At 33.5% G+C, this 21,249-nt stretch overlaps 1 protein-coding gene across 1 annotated transcript in view; it reads left to right on the top strand.

Moving 5' to 3' along the window:
* LRP1B (LDL receptor related protein 1B) overlaps nt 1–21,249 on the top strand; it is a 1,815,754-nt gene that overhangs the window by 687,131 nt on the left and 1,107,374 nt on the right. The window lies entirely within an intron of this gene.

The following is a 21,249-nucleotide window of genomic DNA, read 5'->3' as shown; positions in this document are numbered from 1 at the left end:
CACATGTCTCTATATTAATTTTTCTTTGTATGGTGAAAAATCCAAATCTCTTAGATGTAAGAGTGAATACTAATCAAGTATGCCAAAAATAGCACCCTCATCTGTCACCGCTGCTAAGATTTCCCAAATAAGCCCAGAAGTCATAGTTTAGAAAATATATTAGTAACCCAAATACAAACTCATTAGTGTGGAGAGTGTAAAACAAACTCCAATCCAATCCAGACAGTCATTAAAATATGAATTCTTTTGGAAGAGAGTATTGTACAGCTTTGCTATTGCTGTTGTTGTTTTAATTTTGGGGTGGGACCTAAACATCCAATAATCTAAACATCTAAATAATCTAACATCCCAATAATCAGAAGAAAGAGAAAATGGTATCTAAAATACCTACCAGTGACTAGAAAAAAATATGAAAAGTGTTCAGATCCACAACCTGTTGGGAGAGTGTTATATCAGTGTTTCTGTCTTATCAAATATTGAAGAACAGAAAGAGGAATTGATTCTGGAGAGAGCTAAAGCATCTCAGGATCAAAGCTGAGCCTATAAAGCCTATGGTAGAATGGACTCTGCATTGGGTTTTAAAAGACATTGTATTGGGGTGCCTGTATGGCTCAGTTGGCTAACTCAAATGATTTCAGCTTAGGTCTTGATCTCAGGGTCATGAGTTCAAGCCCCACATTGGGCTCCACACTGGGCATGGAGCTACTTAAAAAAAAAAGACATTGCATTGCATTACATGTAATGTTGTGATTAATCAAAGGGAAAGTTTGGTCTTAGGAGATGAATAATAACATTGATTCTCTGAAACTGCAAATGCATTGCAGTCTTATTGAAATAATCATCACAATTCTGTCAGAAAGCTATAAAGGAAATGAATTCAACCAATAAGCTACTTAATTTATTTACACATACTAAAGTAAAAAAACCACTTCAATGATTATCAAATGAAAAAGAAATAGATACAAAATGGTTGTGTCATTATGACTCTAACATGTCAAAAAGCAATGCACTAAAAAATGAAGATGTTAATAGTATTATTAGAGTGATAGCATCCTGAGGTTTGTGTGTGTGTATGTGTGTGTGTGGGGGGGACGTTACTGTTATAAAACTTTTGCAATATCTATATGATCACTAATAGTGAAATTATATTCTTAAATTTTAAAAGTTTAAAAAACACTTGAGTATTCTGTTTTTATTCACCTTATTCCTTCCTTCTTTACTTACTTTTGTGTACCATTAGTGAAATAATAATACATTTTATATCTTTTATATTGAGGGGAATGTAAGAATGATAGCAATAAATGTTTCTTTCAGCCACTTATTTTAAAGTAAAGAAAATTTTGCAAAGGGTAATGATTTTTGGTCTTGGTTAATTTCATAGACAAATAACCAACCAAACAAATTTTAAAAACTTCTTGAAAATAATTTGTATATTAAATAAACTATGTATATGTTAGTATACACACATATATATGAAACATTTGTATGTTATAAAACATATTTGTTGACAAGTGCTGGAGAATATTGCTACATTTTTATGATATTACAGTAACAGTAGGAATATTTTTGAGTATTTATTTAATCAGGGCAGCATTTTTGCCATGAACTTTGAAATCCGACAGAATGATCATTAATAATTGTAAGCAACATCTCCTTACATTCTTATCAAACATGTATTGATCATTTTGCCTTGTTCTTCTAGTTTCGCCTTTTATCGATTCATTCATTAAAATGATCTTTTGTGACTTGCTTTCTAATCATTATTGTAACATACTGTCATTTTTAAATTATTTAAATATGGACTTATTACATACTTTAATCAAATTTTCACATAAATATTTATATTCTGAAAGTGAAAATCTAATCAGATCACTTTTTTTTTTTAAGTTTATAATGCCTAAGTTGCTGACCTGGGTTAGGGTAAATGATTGTAGAATAAAAATTTATGCAGTAACAAAGTTTCTTTGTATGAAATCTAATAGGAAAATAAAATATTGGAAATGTTCTATAAAAACCAGATTATCTCCATTTCTACTGTCATTGTTTCTGATCCCCTAAAAAATACAACCCCCAAATAATTCACTAACTAAAAATATATATAAATGGAGAAACAAAAACAGAATAATGTGAATGTACTTGCCCCTCTAAATGAAATGTGCCAGTGATGATTGAAAGAAAAAGCAGCAGGTGAAAAAAATCACATTCCAGCTTCTTCTTGATAGCCTCAGGTTATTGTTTCCAAACAGAAATTTCATCAAGCATTCAGGTAGATCTATTCTTTCTTTGTCATTGCAACGAAGCTTTGCTGGTATATTTTTATGAGACAAGGATAACGATATAGGCCCAAACAGAGACTTAATTATTCCATATACTTCAGAATACTCAAATTGAATGGCATTTTTCTAAAATCTATATTTCACATAGAAGTAATTTTCATGCTTATTTTATTTGAAAAAATAGCACTGCAATTTCTTATTCCTGTAATTTTCAAAGCAAATCAAGTTCATTGAAACCTACTGCAAGGTTATATCAAGGGCTAATGATATAGAAATGTACAGTGAATAAAATACTGAAAAGTTCATATAATTATTTGTTATGCTCATGACAGGCCTGGCTTTATACTGACTCTTGGCTTGTGGAATACTCACAGCAAGACTTATGGTCAAACATAGTATTAATATGGGATCAATGCTGTGCTAATTGAAGGAATTAAAAAGATGAGTTTTTTTTAAGTTCTTCATATCACTAAAAATCATAAAAGAATACAATACATAAAACATGTATTCCAATTATTTTTAATTTCACTTATTCAGGGATGCCTGGGTGGCTCAGCAGTTAAGCATCTGCCTTTAGCCCAGGGTGTGATCCTGGAGTCCCAAGATTGAGTCCCACATCGGGCTCCCTGCATAGAGCCTGCTTCTCCCTCCGCCTGTGTCTCTGCCTCTCTCTCTCTCTCTCTCTCTCTCTCTCTGTCCCTCATGAATAAATAAATAAAATCTTTAAAAAAAAAACTTCACTTATTCAGATTGCCTTTCAGAGTTGAATGGATATAGCAATGAAGATTCAGAAAGTCTAGTCTTTTAGAGTCGTAAGTCTGAAAGATTAAAACTGCTCAAAAGCTAGGTGTCACTGAAGTAGGTATTTAATAAGATGGAAGCTTATAATGGATAATTCCTTCAAACTTAGAGACTGCTGCAGCTTAAACTTTAATGTATCATCAACCTAATCTGACATCAATTGTACCACCACTATTCTGTAGATATTATGTCTTTTGATTGGAACCATATGTTTTTTTTTTAATTTTAAAGTAAAATCAATATGTTTGAGCCACTAATACTGAGACATCATGAAAAGTCAGTGTAAATACCTTTTATTTTACTTAGTGTCCTTTTCTCAAAGTTTGCAAAGCACTTTTACATTTATAACTAAAATATGTGTGTATTTTAACATAAGTATTATTTTATAGACAGTGAAAAGGATAACCAAAATAATGAGGGCAGTAGCAGATTAAATATAAGTTAGAGGTAGATCATCAGTGTTGGTTTGAAAACATGGATTGTTCCACGAGGTAAGAATCTGCAAATTTTGAAAAAAAAATTAATCTACTATAAGCTTTTTAATTTTAAATTTACTATTACCTTAATGAATTCTAAATACCTATACAAAGATAGCAGTTTTGAGATTTTGTTGTTACATCTGACACTACCAAGCCTGATGTTTTATTTAAATAGCTATTTATATATCTAAGAATATTTTGACTGTAGAAACAAAGATGAGTAACCTCTCACTGGAAAGAATAGGCTAGAATATTTTGAGAAGTGATGGTGGTAGTGGTGGTGGTGGCTATTTTGCATTTTATGAAGTTAGACATTCATACAAATCTTGATTCAGCAGCTTATATATTACCACTTCTTCCAATGGCTGTTGTTTCAGCCCTGACCTACTGTGGAAGATGATTACTATTGTTGCTAGTTAACTGCTCTATCCATCTGTGCATCAACTGTAGAAGATATCTGCCCCAAACAGAAATCACTAGCTGTTACCTGGTGAGAGGGCAATTATAAACAGCTGCTTTCCAGATAGGTATAGCATTGTCATGTGCATCAGTCAGTGCCAATACATGTGCATAGTGCAGTACCACAGAGTCACTTGTCTGGCAGGAGGTAGGAATTAGGAAGAGGAGTCATTAGGATAAAAATGAATAGGACAGTAAAATTAAAACATCCTTCTGCTCCTCTTAACCTTTTTCCATGCTGTGTTTTCTCTTCCATTTTCCCCCCATTTTCCCCTTTATTAAAATAAAATGGTCTAGAATATGATGGATAATATCATTGTCATCTACCGACTCTTTTGTCATAACAAATTTAAGCAATTATCAAGGAAATCACCCCTTCTCTTCTTTTTTAATATCTTTAACATCAAGTCTTGTAGGTAAGGAGTCAATGGAACACTTCCAACTTAATTCTTCATAGTTATTTTGTGTGCTCAGAAATCTCACAAATGTTAGAAATTGGTTTGGTATACTGAGAAGCAGAGAGTTTTTCAAACATGAAACACAGCAATAAAAAAAGTAAGGAGAGCCAATAAATGAAGGTAATATCACTATCAACAAGTATATAAGCAGGAATTCCATGTCTGATTTGATGAGAAAGGATATATATACACAAATGAGTGTGCACTTAAAAGTTATAGATAAAAGATGACCGAAAACAGAGAATAAATTTACATGTATGTGTAAAATATGTTGTGGAACTCCATTTCATATTATTTAAAAAATGACAAAAAATGTCTGCACCCAAAAAGCTTATAATTTCTCAGTTTCCTAAAATCCATTACTGGTTTAAGCTAAAATCCATAGTAGATGTGAAGACAGGAAGATAGTCAATAAAGTGTTCTCAGAAATAAAATTATAGTGCAGGTCTATTGACTTATAATTTTGGTTTGTAGTTGTCTTGTATTTCCCTGTACATTCCCTCTTATAGTAAAATATTTCTGAAGTTTAACTATTTTCCAAACCCATTCTAAGGTTATGTACTATGATAAACATTCATGAATGGGAAAGTAATTATAATAATAGGAGATAACATTAAATTAGTAGTTTGTGTCCATTAACTCATTGATCTCGTCATAACCATATATAACACATATTATTATGTTGACTTCATAGATGAAAAATCACAGTGAATCAGAATCATAGTAAGATAAAGTCACTTTTCAGAATTCATTCATTCATTCGAAAATCTTTACTTACCATCCTACCATATGCCATGTTTTATTTTAAGCACTTTTAAATATGGTTGTAAGGAAAACAAAATCCCTGTCTTTGGAAATTTTATGTTCTGGTGATATGATGTCTATCCTTAACAACCAAGATATAAACTTAAAGATTAAATAGATTACTCTCAATTGGGGAAAACTCAAGAAGTCTTCAGAGAAGGGAGTAATATTCTATGTGGACCTTAAAAAGTGGAAATTATAAATGCAGAGGTAAGAAAAGAGCCTAACTGGGAGGGAGAATATCAGAAACAATCATATTGAAGGTATAATAGTTCATAGGCCCTATTCTAGGCAAAGATCACTTAATCCTTAACATACAATTACAAGATTATAATAGTAAGATATATTTGTTGCATATTATAATTAGCCCTTTAAAGTAGATTAATTATTACTTCCAAAAGATCTTTATGGATGAGCCAAAAAAAAAACCCACAAAAAATAAAACCTCATTTTTAATAAGCAAATATTAAAGAGGTAAATGTTTAAAGTCAATCCCTTTAAACACTTTTTTCTCTAGAGGGGGGTGTCAAGGGAGGGGCAGAAGAAGAGAAAGATAGAATCTTAAGCAGGCTCCATGCCCAGCATGCTTGGCTCCATCTCACAACCCTGAGGTCATGCCCTGAGGTGAAATCAAGAGTCCATCACTTAACTAACTGAACCACCCAGTACCCCTCCTTTTAAACATTTTAAAATAAATTCCAATAGTGATATGAGCAAAATGATAGGAAAGGAAATTCTAGCAATTTCACTTAATCCACATCAGCCTGTCTCCTAAACCAGCACAGCTGAGTGGTGGGAGCAAACACCCTGGCTCACAATTTCTTCCTCAAAGGAAGAGTATGCATCCAGCAGTAGCGCTTTTAAAGTGTTTCCTAAGTGACTGATTTTTGTCTTTCCTCATTCAGACTGCTGATAAAACTGGCATAATTTGGATGCTTGAGGGTGTTGAGAACAAAGAAGAGTTTGGGTTGGCTTTCTGTAGCTGGCACAAACTGGGCAAGATCAGGAGAAAGAGCACAACTAGAGACTTCTCCTTCAGGAAAGGGAGAGGAATAGAGCATGCACCCAGTGTCTTATTTCTGAGAAGGCTTGCCCACATGACCAATATCTGTCTTGTCTGATTTGGGATGCTGACAGGGAGCTGGCACATTTTGGATGTCTGGTGGCCACTAAAAACAAGGAGGGGAGGGTGGCTTGCTGCTGGGGAACCAGAGCACTTGCAGATATACACACAGGCTTTAGAAGGAACAGATTATGAGCTCCTGAAAAAAGAAACCAGAAACCTCTCCAATAGAGAAATTGCAGTCATAGGTGAAGTCATAAGCTCCCTCCAACCAAGAAATGTTTCAGAAGCCCCAGTATCTCTAGTGGGACTGATTAGTGAGTTATTTCTGTATAAATGCAGTCTGTAAAGAATGGGAATGGTGGCTATTTTTTCAAAGATGCAGATCCCAATGACTTACAAAACACACAAGGAAACATGACTCAATCAAAGGAAGAAAATAAGTCTCCAGAAAACTGCCCTAAGGAACAGAAGTATAAGAACACCTGACTGTTCAAAATAATCATCATTAAAGATGCACAATGAGACCAAGAATTCAATGCATTAAAATGTATAAAATGCATAAAATGAGAAATTCAAATAAATAAATAAAAAAATAAAAGAATCAAAGAAATTTTGGAACAGAGTACAATAATTACACACACACACACACACACACACAGTTTCAACAGCAGAATTCTCACTCAGGAGAAAGACTCCGTGAACATGAAGAAAATTCTTTTGAAATTCCCCCAGTCATCAGAACAACTAGAAAGGCCGAAGATTGCCCAAGTGTCTAAGCAGACCAATAAATGCATTAGGGGAGTTTCAGAAGGAAAGGAGAGTAAGTGGTAGAAAGTTTATTTGAAATATAATAGCTAAACCTTTCCAAAATCTGGAGACAGAAATAGACCTCTAGATCCACAACATGAGCTGTACTCCAATAAGTTGAACCCAAAGAAATCCACACCAAAACACATTATAATCAATTTGGCAAGTTGAAAACAATGAGAGACTTTTTAAAATAGCAGGAGAGAAGTAACTTTTCATTTATAAGGGGACCCCCATAAGACTTTCAATGGATTTCTCAGCAGAAACCTGGCAGGCTGGAAGAGAAGAGGGAGGAAGAAAGGGGAGGGGGGAGGCGAGGGGAAGGGACCATATATCCAACAAAACTATCCTTTAAAAATGAAGGAGAAGGGAAACCCAGGTGGCTCAATCAGTTAAGTGGTCAACTCTTGACTTTGGCTCAGGTCATGAGATCAAACCCTGTGTTGGGCTCTACACTGGATGTGAAGCCTGATTAAGATTCTCTCTCTCTCTTCTTCCCTCTGTCTCTGCCTCTCCCCTGCCGCATGCTCTCTCTCTCTTAAAAAAAAAAAAGGATAAATAAAGAATTTTCCTGATAAACAAAAACTGATGGAATTCATTACCATTAGACCTGCCTTATGAGAAATGACAAAGAGAATCCTTAAAGTTGAAGCAAAGGGGCACTAAGCAGCAACATGAAAGCAAATGCAAGTCAAAAGTTTACTGATCAGAGCACACAACTTTATGAAGTAAATTTTGACAGAACAGAAGGGAGAAACAGGCAACAATATGATAGTAGTAGATCTCAATACCTCACTTCCAATAATGGATAGATCATTGAGACGGAAGATCAATAAGGACTTGAACAACACAATAAACAACATGGACTTAATAGACATATTTAGAACATTCTACCCAACAGCAGCAAAATACATATTCTTCTCAAGTGCATAAAACAGTGCTTCAGGATAGATTGTACATTAGGTCACAACATATATCTTAATATCTTTAAGATTGAAATCATACCAGGTATATTTTCTGATTACACGGAACAAATCTATAAATTAATGGAAGAAGGAAAACTGAAAAATACACATGTATGTTGAAGTTAAACAACACATTCTTTTTTCTTTTTTTTTTTTTTAAGTAGGGAGCTCAAACTATTTTTTAGCATGGGGCTTGAACCCACAATGCTGACATCAACACCTAATCTGAAATCAAGAGTTGGACACCCAAGTGCCCCTAAACAACATACTCTTGAATAACAAGTGAGCCAAAGAAGACACCCCAAGAAAAACCAGAAAATATCTTGAGATTAAAAAAATATTTAAAAGCAAAATATATCAAAATATATATGATGCATCAAAAGCAGTAAGAAGAGAGAAGTTTAAAGTAAATGCCTACATTGAGAAAAAGAGAAGAAAAACTTCAAATAACCTAACTTTGTACCTCAAAGAACTAGAAATAGAAGGACAAACTAATCCCAAAGTAGCAGAAGGAAGAAATAATTAAAATCAGAGCAGAAATAAATAAAATAGATAATAGAAAAACAGAACAAAAAATACCAAAACTAAGAGTTCATTTTTTGAGGTCAATAAAATTGATAAACTCTAGCTAGATTAAGTAAAAGACTCAAACATTACAACTTATGCCACACAAATTAAAAAAGCTTCCAAGACTACATCATAGGAAATAGCAAATTGGAACATACCTAAAACTCGTAACTCATATGCTATAACATAGATAAACCTTGAATACATTCTGCTAAATGAGATAAGCCAATCACAGAAGGACAAATACTGCATGATTCCACTTATATGAGATCTCTCTAAGGCAGTCAAACTTTTAGAAACAAACTAGAAATGTGATTGCCTGGGGGTAAGGAGAATGTGACAGTGGAGAGTTGCTGTGCAATGAGTATAGAGTTTGAGTCACGCAGGTGAAAAAGTTTTAGAGATTTACCGCACAACATTGTGCTTATACCCAACAACACTGTACTAGACACTTAAAAGTTTCTTATTAGAGTTGATTTCCTGTTATGTGTTTTTCAACACACACACACACACACACAAAGTAAATCTACTTCACAATTTTCTGATATTGTTATATATACCTGCATAAGAATTTTTTAACATGCAAATTAAATTAAATTCCACAGCTATATGTTTTTCCTTTACATTTAATACAACTTCAAAGCAAAGTTAGGAAGTAGCATTTTAACCAAACTTTAGTTGAGAATGAAAATAATGAATAGGTGAATTTATTTTTGACCAAAATACTAGTGTTACTCTTTATAAAGGGAATTAGAAAGTTAGACCAAACTCTGCTAGTTATTACATCATGTCTTTCTGACTTCTTCCCCAGTGGAAACTTTTCATATTCATGCTTTACAGAGAATCCCATTTCAGGAAAAAAAAAAAAAAAGGTTTTAGGTTTTAGTGTTCTTGTCCTTGAAAGACAGGCTGAGGAAAGGGTCAAGGCTATATGTAAAAATTCTTTTCTTCTTTACCTGCCCCAAAGACTCCTCAGAGCACTGTTTAAAAAAATTGCTGATAGACATGTAAAGATCGTAATGATAAGAGTAATTATCAAAAATTGAGAGTTTGCTATGGGCTAAGTTTTATGCTAAGCAGTTTATATGTCTTGCCTAAATTATCACAGTAAGTGTATGAGGGAGAGACTATTTTTTTTTGTCATGTTATAGATGAAAAACAGAATCATTATGTAAATGGCCAAGAGCACTTACTTCAGGAGTGCAGAACCAAAATTGACCTTAGGCAGTTTCATGTGGTCTAGAGCCTCATTTTTACTGCTCTATTGCCTGGCAGCCAGCCTCATCTGGTAAGTGAAGCTTCACAACTGAATTTTCGGTACTGAATGATGTTTTCATTGCATGTATTGATCAGATGTATTGGAAAATGGTCAAATTTTTACTTTGTTCTTGAGCCCATGGACATTTCACTTAAAAAGCAGTGGTAGGTTATAATCATTGCTTCAGTATTAGGTCACGTTCAAGAGACAGATGGTTGTCTGGAGATTAATGTAAACTACAATTGCTATGTATTTTTAAGGAGTTTTCATCTTTCTCTGCTGCTTTTATATTTGCTAAGGTCAACAACCTCTGATTTAAGTGTTCTGAGTGTTAAATATTAAGATCTGGATAGCTTTAACACCCTGAGAACTTTCTCTAGTGCATGTCCTCTTTGCAATTATACATGCTCTTGTCTTAACTCAGCCTGTTATAACGAATTACCATGGACTGGGTGACTTAAGGGGCAAACATTTAGTTCTCACAGTTTTGAAGGCTGGAAGTCAGAGAGCAGTTTACCAGTGTTGTGTTCTGGTTAAGGACTCTTCTGGTTTGCATACGGCTGTCTTCATTCTAGGTGCTCACAGGACATGCACACACACACACACACACCCAGAGACAGAGAGAGAGATAGAGAGAGAGAAAGAGAGAGAGAGAGAGTAGAAGCAAGCTGTCCTATGATTATTCTTTTAAAATCACTAATGCCATTCTGAGGCTGTAACCCATGATCTAATTACCTCCCAAAGGCTCTACCTCCTAATATCATCCCACTGGGGGTAGAGTTTCAACATAAGAATTTTGGGGTAAGACACAAATAAACATGTATTCCATGTAACTATTTTCTGAAGTAAGAAAAAAGAAGTGATGGAGAGGAGAGAATTCCTGACAAGTAATGTTTAAAATGAAAGCAGAGCTGAAACGCCTGTATGGCAAGCTTCATCTGCAACTATTTGGCCTCCTATGAAGCTTATTCATGAATTGGTGCATTTCTGAGACTTCAGAAGAAAGGCAAGGACTGAACTTCCCTGAGCAAATAGAGTGAGCCATATGAGAAGAAATAAAATAAAACTAAACTTTGTTTTAAAATAATGTTCAAAATACTCCATTATGCTCTGGGAAATAATGAACTGTTATTAATACCATCATTATAGATTTTTGAAAAGTATATTTCATTTTGGGCTATCAGAGCATAATAGTATATGTATTTAGGATGACCATTATTACCTCTTAATGTAGGTTTTTAGATTAGCTATTCTCTTGAAGGAATATGAATAACACAGCAATCTAGTTTTATGAGAAATCAGGTGCAACGTGGGAGAAATCAAATGAATGGTGTATGTTAGGAATAAGTCTAGATGGGGTGGGGAGGTACATGGCCAAGATCGGTTGTGAGAAAGAATATCATCATAAGGGAATATACTTCACTTACACTAGATTTGTAAAAAAACGGATTTATTTAAGGCTCAGCTGTGTGCATACTCACTGATTCAAGTGCTTTGTAGATCATTTAGGATTCTTTGGTTTCAAACCATGGAAACGAGTTTTGGTTCTAAACGATAATATTTGAAGGATGATCTATCAGATGAAAACTCAGGAAAGTTGAACATTAAGGGTTATAACACAAAGAGCATAGAAACCACAGTAGTTGTGGGCATCTAGAATGCAGAAAATTTTTCCTCATTTCTTCTCCTTTAGTTTCTGCTGAAGAATTTAAAACTCCTGAGGAGGGAACTTTATTTATTTGGCTTGGATAACATGTCTGCACCACCATGGCAAGGGCTGTTAGAGGAAGGAAGGTTTTTGATTTGCACTTCCCCTAAGAATGGGCACAATGAGGATGGAGCTCTCAAATTTCGGACTTTATTAGGAGTGGAGAGAGGATGTTAGGGAGGCCAAAAATTAAATGCTCACTTCACAATGTCTTTCACCACTCAAGTGAAGTCTTCGAATAATAGCATGAGAGCACATCACTATCCACTTCATCTTTTGTTAAGATCTCAATGAGAAAAACAGTATGGGTGAAAGTTTTACGTTTTGATCTTGTATTAGTTTTCTATTGCTCCGTAACAAATTAAAACAAACTTCGCTGTTTAGAACATTACAAATTTATTACCTACAATCCTGGAAGTCAGGAATCTAGCACAGTCTCCCACTGAAGGTGGTGGTGAGTCTGCATTCCCTTCTGGAGCTCTGGGTAGAATCCATTTTCTTGTTTTTCCCAACATCTAGAGACCTCCCACATTGCTTGGCTAGTGGCCTCATTCTTCCACCTTCAAAACCGTCAAGGTTGAGGTCTCCAACCATTATCCCATAGTCGCATCTCCTGACCACACCTAAGTAAGGTTCTCAACGTTTAAGGCCTGCCCGGATTATCTCCCCATGTCAAGGTCTTTAACTTTAATCACAATTTCATAATCCTTTTTTTCCTTATAAGGTAAGTTGTTCACCAGTTCCTGGAATTAGCATGTGTACATCTTTAGGGAGCTGCTATCCCATCTACCACAGACCCTATCTTATGATTGGAAAGGTATACATTTTGGGGATTCAGGATTTATAATCAATACCTGCATGGATTTCTTTCTCTTTGATTACTCTCTCTTTTTTTTAATCATTTTTATATTTCCCCCTATTTTTAGAAAAACTCTAGGGCAGTGGAATGAATAACATCCTACCAGAAATATGGTGTACATGAGAAAAGTGTACGTTAAAAAATTACACAAACATATAAGATACAACTTTTCTTGATTACTCTTCTAGCTGTGTTGAGTACAATGCACACACAAGATCTTGGCAAAACCTTGCTTGCTTATGACAGTGATGTAGTTGAGAGAAAATATTAAACTACCCTGTATCAGTTAATTGGAGGTAAAGGGGCTCCAGGACTAGGGGCTTCTGCTTAGGAAAGTTACTTTTGTATTTATCAGGAATGATTCTTTGCATAAAATAAATTATTGCATAAGCCTGTTCGGAACCAAAGAGAAACTGCAGGTGGGAAAAGAGCTCATTTGTATGAATTCGCTTTCCTGCTGTGGAACCCCAGTGTGGAAATCTGATTAACTTAAGAAAATGACTTCAGCAGGGCTTTAAGCTATAAAGGCACTTTCAGATGAAGAGGTCAGTCTGCCCTGGAATTAAAAGTCATAATCTTGGGCTGGGTAAGGATTCTAAGTATTTAACTCTAATAGCCAAAGCTGATAGTTTTTACACTTTCTGAATAGTTGCCTGTTGTGGCAATACTGCCTGGTGTTTGCTGATTAGCAGTAGGTGATTTGGGATTGTTAATTTCGTACAAGAGAAAGTAAATTTAAAAACGACGTAATGGTTCTTTTCATATTTCAGGACAATCTGGTATGTGGTGCAGTAGTTTATAGAAAACACATTGACGACTTTGTTCTATTTATATTCTAGTTGAAAATCAACTTCTCTGCATGAAAAAAAGTATTTTAAAAATTCTTATCACAGCATTCTGTTTGTGCTTTTAACGAATCAATACATTCTAGCACTCTTTTGCTCAGCTTACATTTTTTTCTCTTGACATATTTAGAGTAATGTTTTGATCAGCTATGCTTTATATCCCATTATTTTTCTTGTCTCTGATAATAATCAATTTTTGACACTGGAAGTCGGAGGAAGTCAGATGAAAGCCAACTGAATTTGTTGGATCAACAGCATGAGCAGCCCCAAGTACACACACACACACACACACACACACACGCACACGCACTTGCGTGTGCACACATCCTATGCACATGTACTATCAGAACAGTTGCCAATGTTCAAAAGTGGCTGAAGTTTCATACTGCATCTATTCAAGCAAGTTTGACACCTGCAAATGTATCAATTTAAATTCTGTTTTCACACTAATTCTCATATATTATGATTCAATGCCATACCTGTTTCAAGGGACTGGATAGGTAAACAGTTATTTTAAGTTTCTCTTAAGAACCTTGACATTTTCTGTTTTTCTCCCTGAGAAGTGTCTCTTCACCCTTCTCAAGTTCATATGAAATATAAAGAACAAACACTGGGGATATTTACACCTGACGTTCTATTCCCAAAGTCAGAACAGATGTTACGTTTACTTCTTTGAAATTTTAGTTTACATTTACCTGTTCCATGGCTTCATTATTCTTCAGTTACATCATAAGCTAGAGATACCAAGACCTAACAAACTCTCAGTCCAAATGCCTCATTTGAACCATGAAGATTAAATGTTAATCCCCTTAGTGTCTGTACTATATTTTATCTTCGTTTTTTTTTTTTGTCCAAAAGCTAGTGTTTAAAGAAGATTGTCCTCATTGAAATGAAAGCTAAAACTATAGGCCTACAAAATTCATATAATGTAAAATTGCAGTAAAAATATCTAAAATCATTGACGTTTAAATATTCTTTAAAAGAAGGACGCTTGGTGGCTCATCAGGTTAGCACCTGCTTTGGCCCAGGGCGTGATCCTGGATTCCCTAGATCGAGTCCCGCACTGGGATCCCTGCATGGAGCCTGCTTCTCCCTCTGCCCGTGTCTCTGTCTCTCTGTCTCATGAATAAATTAATAAAATATTAAAAAAATAAAAGGGAAAATATGCATAGCTAATTGAATTTTTAAAATGTATAATGAATGGATTTTTTTAGTGCTTGTAGAAAAATACCCTATTTGAAGTAACATTATCACTTCAATACCTTAAGATAATGGAAAACTGTTATAGGAGATAAAATTCTGAAAAGTATTGCTAAATTGCAATGATTTATTTGAGAAATAAGGCAAAATGCTTATTATGAGGGACGATATTCTGTTTGGCTACATGTAATCTTATGGTAAACAAAATTACAACATAGGGCATAGTTTTTAAAGTAAGATTCAATAAAATAAAGTGCTCTTGGGACACCTGGGTGGTCAGTAGTTGAGTATCTGCCTTTGGCCCAGGGCGTGATCCTGGAGTCCTGGGATCAAGTCCCACATCAGGCTCCCTGCAGGGAGCTTGCTTCTCCCTCTGCCTGTGTCTCTGGGTCTTTCATGAATAAATAAATAAAATCTTTTAAAAAATGCTATTGCCTGAAGTTACCCATTAGAAACATGCTATGTTGTCGACTGTTCTTCTTTTGGATGCAGAGAGATAGATATAGATAGATATAGATAGATATAGATATAGATACATATATATGTCTCTCTCTATATATGTATCTATATCTATGATTTTACACACATATTGGTGTCTGAAGAGTGTTGTATAACTGCATAAATTGCATTAAACTACATGTGATGTTATGTAACCTGATATTTTGTTCAATTTGTTGATATTTTCACTTTCATATAGATCTTCATCGTCTTTTTATATAAGTGTGTATTATCCCCTTATAAGAGAAATTTGTGGTTTATTCAACATATTCTTTACTGATGAATATTTAGGTTGTTCTAATCTTTTGTCTTATAAATGTTACAGTGAAAATCCTTGTAAATACATTATTATATTTTTTTCCAATGGTTTCTACAGCATTATGTCCTAAAATGGAGACAGTATTAAAGAATAGTACTAAGAAGTGAACTTATCACGTTGCAGTTTGAGTTAAACTACATAAGGAATTTTCTTGGATTTAGGAAGCCATGTAATTTTGTTTTTAATCTGAAATACAATGTCTGTATTATCATAGATTGGCTTTAAATGATCTATAAGTCTTGCTTATGTTTTTTTTGTTTTTCTCAGGAAGTATACATTTCACTCTCTCTGGCTCTCAACTGTTTTTCAGTCTTGCTACTTTTGGATTTTCTCTAAATTCAAATTCTCCTACAACAAACTCAGTACAAGCCGTCTAATCTCTATTCATGATATACAACCATGCCCCCTTGCTTTTTCCTACCAAACACTCTATCGAAGTTACTGCGTCGTTAAATCCTTCTTTAATTCTGCTAAAATAGCACCTTTTCAGAGATTCCATCCCTGACCATCCAATTTAGTGACTGCTTTTCTTGCTCACATAATTATTGGTTTAACCACATCATATTCCTTTTCTTTTTGGCCTTTATTATTAACTGAAATTATGTTTTTTATTTGTTTACATTGTTAACATGTAAAATATAAGTTTCATAAGAGTTGCATATTGTCTCTCTTTTGCACTACTATGTCCATAAATAATGGATATACATCTGTGTATTTTGTACATAGTAGATGTGCCATATTTTTTCTTGAATGAATGAATAATGTACAAGCGTGTGCTATAGGCCAGAGTTTACACTCTATAGAAGGAGAGGGAAGAGAATGGACAGTTATAGAACATCTTTTACAAAATTTATCTCATGTAAATCTCATAATAATTCTGTCATACTGGTTTATATTCTCCACTATTCCAATGAACAAGTGGATGAATGGAAAACATTATGGAAATGGACACTTAGCTCTGATAAGTAACACAGCCGAGATTTAAACCCAAATATGTTTGTAGGTAAAATCCTGCATTCTTTCCACTATGTATATAGCCACCTAATTAACTAGCTAACATATTGTATTGAAATGAGTTAACGTAACTTTTATATGTGAGGGCATTTGCACTATTTTTTATTTCATATTATGAATCACTTGAATGATAGAGATCACTATATCATATAGTATTGAGGAAACTAAATCTTTGAAAGATCAATAACTCTTTCAAGACCATAAGACTATAAAGGGAAGCCTAACTTAGATCAGTCCAACCTTAAAACTCTGTATTTCACTGGATGCCATGTAGAGAAATTTGTTGTAATAGTGCTTGTTGCAATCCAGCTTCATTTATACTGCTATATGTACCTAAGAATAGAGAAAGTCAATGTCTTTGATCAAATACCTTGTCTATTGCAAACATAAATCTCATGGAAATATATTTTAATATTAATATATTAGTGTCCTGGGGGATAATAAATATATTTTGATATTCTATTACTGTGTAAAATGACAAAATGAAAGAGGAAAAAGGGAGCAGATGACATGAAGATTATATTAAAGAACATTGAAAGTGGAATTAAACCAATTTTCAATAGAGTAAGCCTTTAGGAGGGAATAGAACAAAATGACTAAATTTATTTTGAGAATCCGTTTATCAGTAAAGAGAACTTTACTTGTGATAGATATGAAAAAGCAGATTTTTTTTTACATCATATTTTGTTACCTGATTGGCCATTTCTAGAGAAGATTCTCTAGTGGTGATAGTGAATATGGACCTAGCTTAGTTGATTCATGACTACTTTTTAAGATATTTCTAGAACCATGTATGTCTAAAAAATCTTAAAATGTTATTGGTCCCAAGTCCTTCATTTCAGATTAGAAACATATGGCCCAGATAGTTTAAATGAAACCCCCTAAGCTTATGCAGATGTTAAAAAAAGTAAAACTGGGAATGAGGATTTAACCTGAATTCCAGGCTTCTCTTCTTTCTGTATGATAGAATATGTGACTAGTTGATGGAAGTTGTGTTCTGCTATTACCCTGCATTTACCTTCAAAAACCTCTTAAGATATGTTTCCAAAGTGACTTTCAGCATTATATGCTATAAACTTTCTCTAGATATTAAGTGGGAGCAAATTTAGTGTTTGAGTAGTTATCTATATTTTAGCTTTTCATTTTATGTTTTTGTTTGTTTTGCACCAGGATCATAGATAGAAAAATTAAGATAAACAAATTTTTCAGGTACTTCACTGGATTTGATTAAATGCATCTTAATATTTCTGTGTCATTGAAAATTATTAAATTATTAAATGTAATGTGACTTTTTCAATATCACAATGTATAAAATGTATTTAGAACCAAGGCTACCAACCAACCAAAATGAAATTTTCTATTTATTAATAATCCTAAAAGAATATGCTTCCCATGAGAAAATCTAAAGCAACAGGTTTCATTTCAAATTATCCCTGGAAAATCTATTTTGTTGAATTTTGTGGGAAAGAAGTATTGGAGATGTGGTCCTCTTTGTAGAAGGCTTTTTCTTTTTCTTTTTCTTTTTCTTTCTTTTTTTTTTTTTTTTTTTTTTGAAGGCTTTTAAAATGCCTTATCTACCATGGCTTAATCCTAGTCTATGGATTTCAAATGCAAGAAACTGTACAATCACTTTCTCTGGAAAGATCCATCATCTGGTGAGTTAGTTGATGTTAAAAGCTTACAGCAGTGGCACCTGAGGGGCTTAGTCGGTTAGGTGTCTGCCTTTGGTTCAGGTCCTGATCCTGGGACTCTAGGATGGACTCCTGCATCAAGCTCTCTGCTCGGCAGGGGGCCAGCTACTCCCTGTCCCTCTGCTGCTCACCCTACTTGTGCTCTCTATCTCTTGCTCTGTCAAATAATAAATAAATTATTTAAAAAATCAAATTAAAGCTTACAGCAAATTCAAATATGGGAACATATATTTAATACAAGTTATTGCATCCATTCACCAGAGGCACTTAGAAGCTACTTCTAAGATATAATACAGATATGATCATTAAACCTATCCATTGTGGAAAAGTGAGTTGATTTCAAGCAAATAATTTAATATGACATCCTTAACATGACAACTAATTTCTGCTACCAAAATGCTTTGGAAACTATTCATTAGCATTTTAATAAGTATCTCTAATATATCATGTGTGCATGTGTGCATTTGTGTGTATAATATCTAAATTTGGGATTGAAAAAGTTAACTTTAGTTAACTACTGTATAATTTCTTACATGGAAATACAATAATTCTTATATTCTGCCTACATGGGCTAATCATACCTTCCTTAATTATACCTAAGGTGATCTATTTTCCCATTTGCCTACATGAAATGAAGTCCAGTTTGTTACAGTTGTCCCAGAGTTATTTTAAGAGCCTTCTTTCATTCTTAAAAATATCTTAGTTTGGATAATAAATTTTATTATCACATATTTTTAAACCATATTATCATTTTACATATTCCTATACTGAAAAATTATAAAGATAATGTCTCTTGTAGTCAAATAATAAAGCCAACTAAATGATTTATTTTAAGGTAAGATCTACCTAGTGATTAGTAGTGAACACTTTGTGCCTCAGTTTTCTTATTTGTAGAAGGAAAACTGTAATACCTACATCACTTTTTTTGTTACAGGGATCAAATTACTTTAAGTATTTACCTGGAAGAAAGCTTATAAAAGAACTAAGCCCATTTCTTCTCTATCCATTCTGCTACCCATAGACTATAATTGACAAAACTTCCAAATGTTCATTTTTATAAGAAATAAATATGTACAAATTGTACTGTACTAACAGTAAAAGCCATACAGAGAAAAGAATATGAAGATTGGCAAAAAAGAATGTTAAAATTATCCATTCCTAATATTTTTGAAATGGTCATGTTTTACTAACATGTTATGTTAATTTACAATATATATATATTTTTAAATTTAAGACTGATTTTATCTGGAATCCTATTTTCTTGTTACATCAAAATTAACAAGACTAAATTATTATCATGTTCTGGACCTTTAGACTGATCATATTCTTCTCTATCTCCCCTCATTTGTAGTATTGTACCAGTAAAATAACAAGGAAAGTAATCCTTTTCTTAAAGAAAGGATTATAGGTAATATCTGTACAATTACTTTTCTTATATGTGTGACCAAGGGAAATCATGTTTTCTTGATCATTTTGGCTCCTCCTTAAACAAAAAACCTCTTTTATTTGTACCCAGACTACACAATTCAGATGTGTATCTAATTCGGCTACTAAAACTATTGTATCAACCATTTTTGTATCTAATATGTTATAAATTATTCAGTTGTTACTAAATGCATACCATTTTATAAAGACACCAATTATTCCAATAATACGTTTGGGTTTTTTGTTTTTTTGTTTTTTTTTTTTTTGGTATTATTGGCCAGATGATATTCTCTAGAGCATTCTAACTCTTCTGTGATGCAGTATTTTCCAAAGCACTGAGAACTATTTTTTCTTTTTTTGGCGGGGGGGAGAGGGGAAGGAGGCAGTAGGATTGGAGATGAATAAACAAGAGAGAGATCTACTGAATAATTCTACTGCTATGATGTAGTATGGTCTAATTGTCTCTTAGGACTTGACAAATACAAAATAAAGTCCTTCATATTTTTTAAATGGTCAACAAAAATACTTATGGGGGAGGAGTTCTCTCTTTTAATGAAGGCACTGCTCAAAATGAAGAGGATAAATAGTTTCCATTTTTTTTAACAGGTTTTATGTTAACCTATTACAGTAAGCTAATTACTGTGGTTCGTTTTTCTTAGAACTCAAATATGCTGACCCTAAAGAAGACTCCTGTGAGTTTTATCCTGATAAGCCTGTCGTGGCAGAACCAATATAACTATAGGAACAACTGATAATTTATTCATTTCTGTTTCAAGTTACACTATTCTGCATTCAACTCAACATATTTTTTCCACTAGTGTCAGAAGTAACTTATTTTCACATCTATACTTCTCATTTTGAGAAAAAGAAAATTTAGCTCTATCACACAAAACATCACTCCAAAGCTAAAATACATAACAAATGCTTATGTAGGATTCTTAGAACTTGTTATTACTTTCTTTCTTCTTTCCTCTTCTACTTCTCTTCTTACTTTCTTTTTAGTATTATTATTCTGACAATTAACTACATTTAGTAAAATAGCCTGAAGTATACATGCCAACTGAAAATCAAGAAAAGTAAAACTGATTTTACTTAGTGTAACTGCTACCAGCCTCATCACATCAAAGAAACTTATGAAAGATTGTTAAAATTTCTAACCAATTTCTTTGTTCTGAAAACTAGCCTCAGGCCTACAATGTTGTGTGCTATTGAATGAAGCTTTGAACAATTAATCACCTATATGTTTGAGATGAAAAGGAATTGGGTAATTGTATTGACAAGTAATTTACTGTACTTTTATCTTAACTTCTTATGACTTAATGATTTAGACACACCTGGAAACTTTCTTTCTTTCTTTCTTTCTTTCTTTCTTTCTTTCTTTCTTTCTTTCTTTCTTTCTTTCTTTCTTTCTTTCTTTCTTTCTTTCTTTCTTTCTTTCTTTCTTTCTTTTTTTTTTATACAACATCTGCACTATGTAGATTACCTGATGGATTTGGAGATCCAGAAAAATGAATGCAATAGAGCAAGAATATCTTCTCTTTCCTTAGAAGGATTATGAAACATATTCTCAAGATGATGGGAGTGATTTTTAGGATTTAATCAGAAGTAGGGCAGCATAACTGTGATTACCCCAGCAGAGCAATTTGCAGAGATATTTAAAGACTATATGTACAGAAATGTGGGATGAAACAAAGCTACACTCAAAAAAAAATTTTGAGAGGCCTGAATTAGCCATATCCTAAAAGCTCAT

The sequence above is a fragment of the Vulpes lagopus genome, chromosome 24, assembly GCF_018345385.1.
Source record: "Vulpes lagopus strain Blue_001 chromosome 24, ASM1834538v1, whole genome shotgun sequence".
Classification (NCBI taxonomy): domain Eukaryota; kingdom Metazoa; phylum Chordata; class Mammalia; order Carnivora; family Canidae; genus Vulpes; species Vulpes lagopus.
This window is presented reverse-complemented; position numbering and strand designations above follow the sequence as displayed.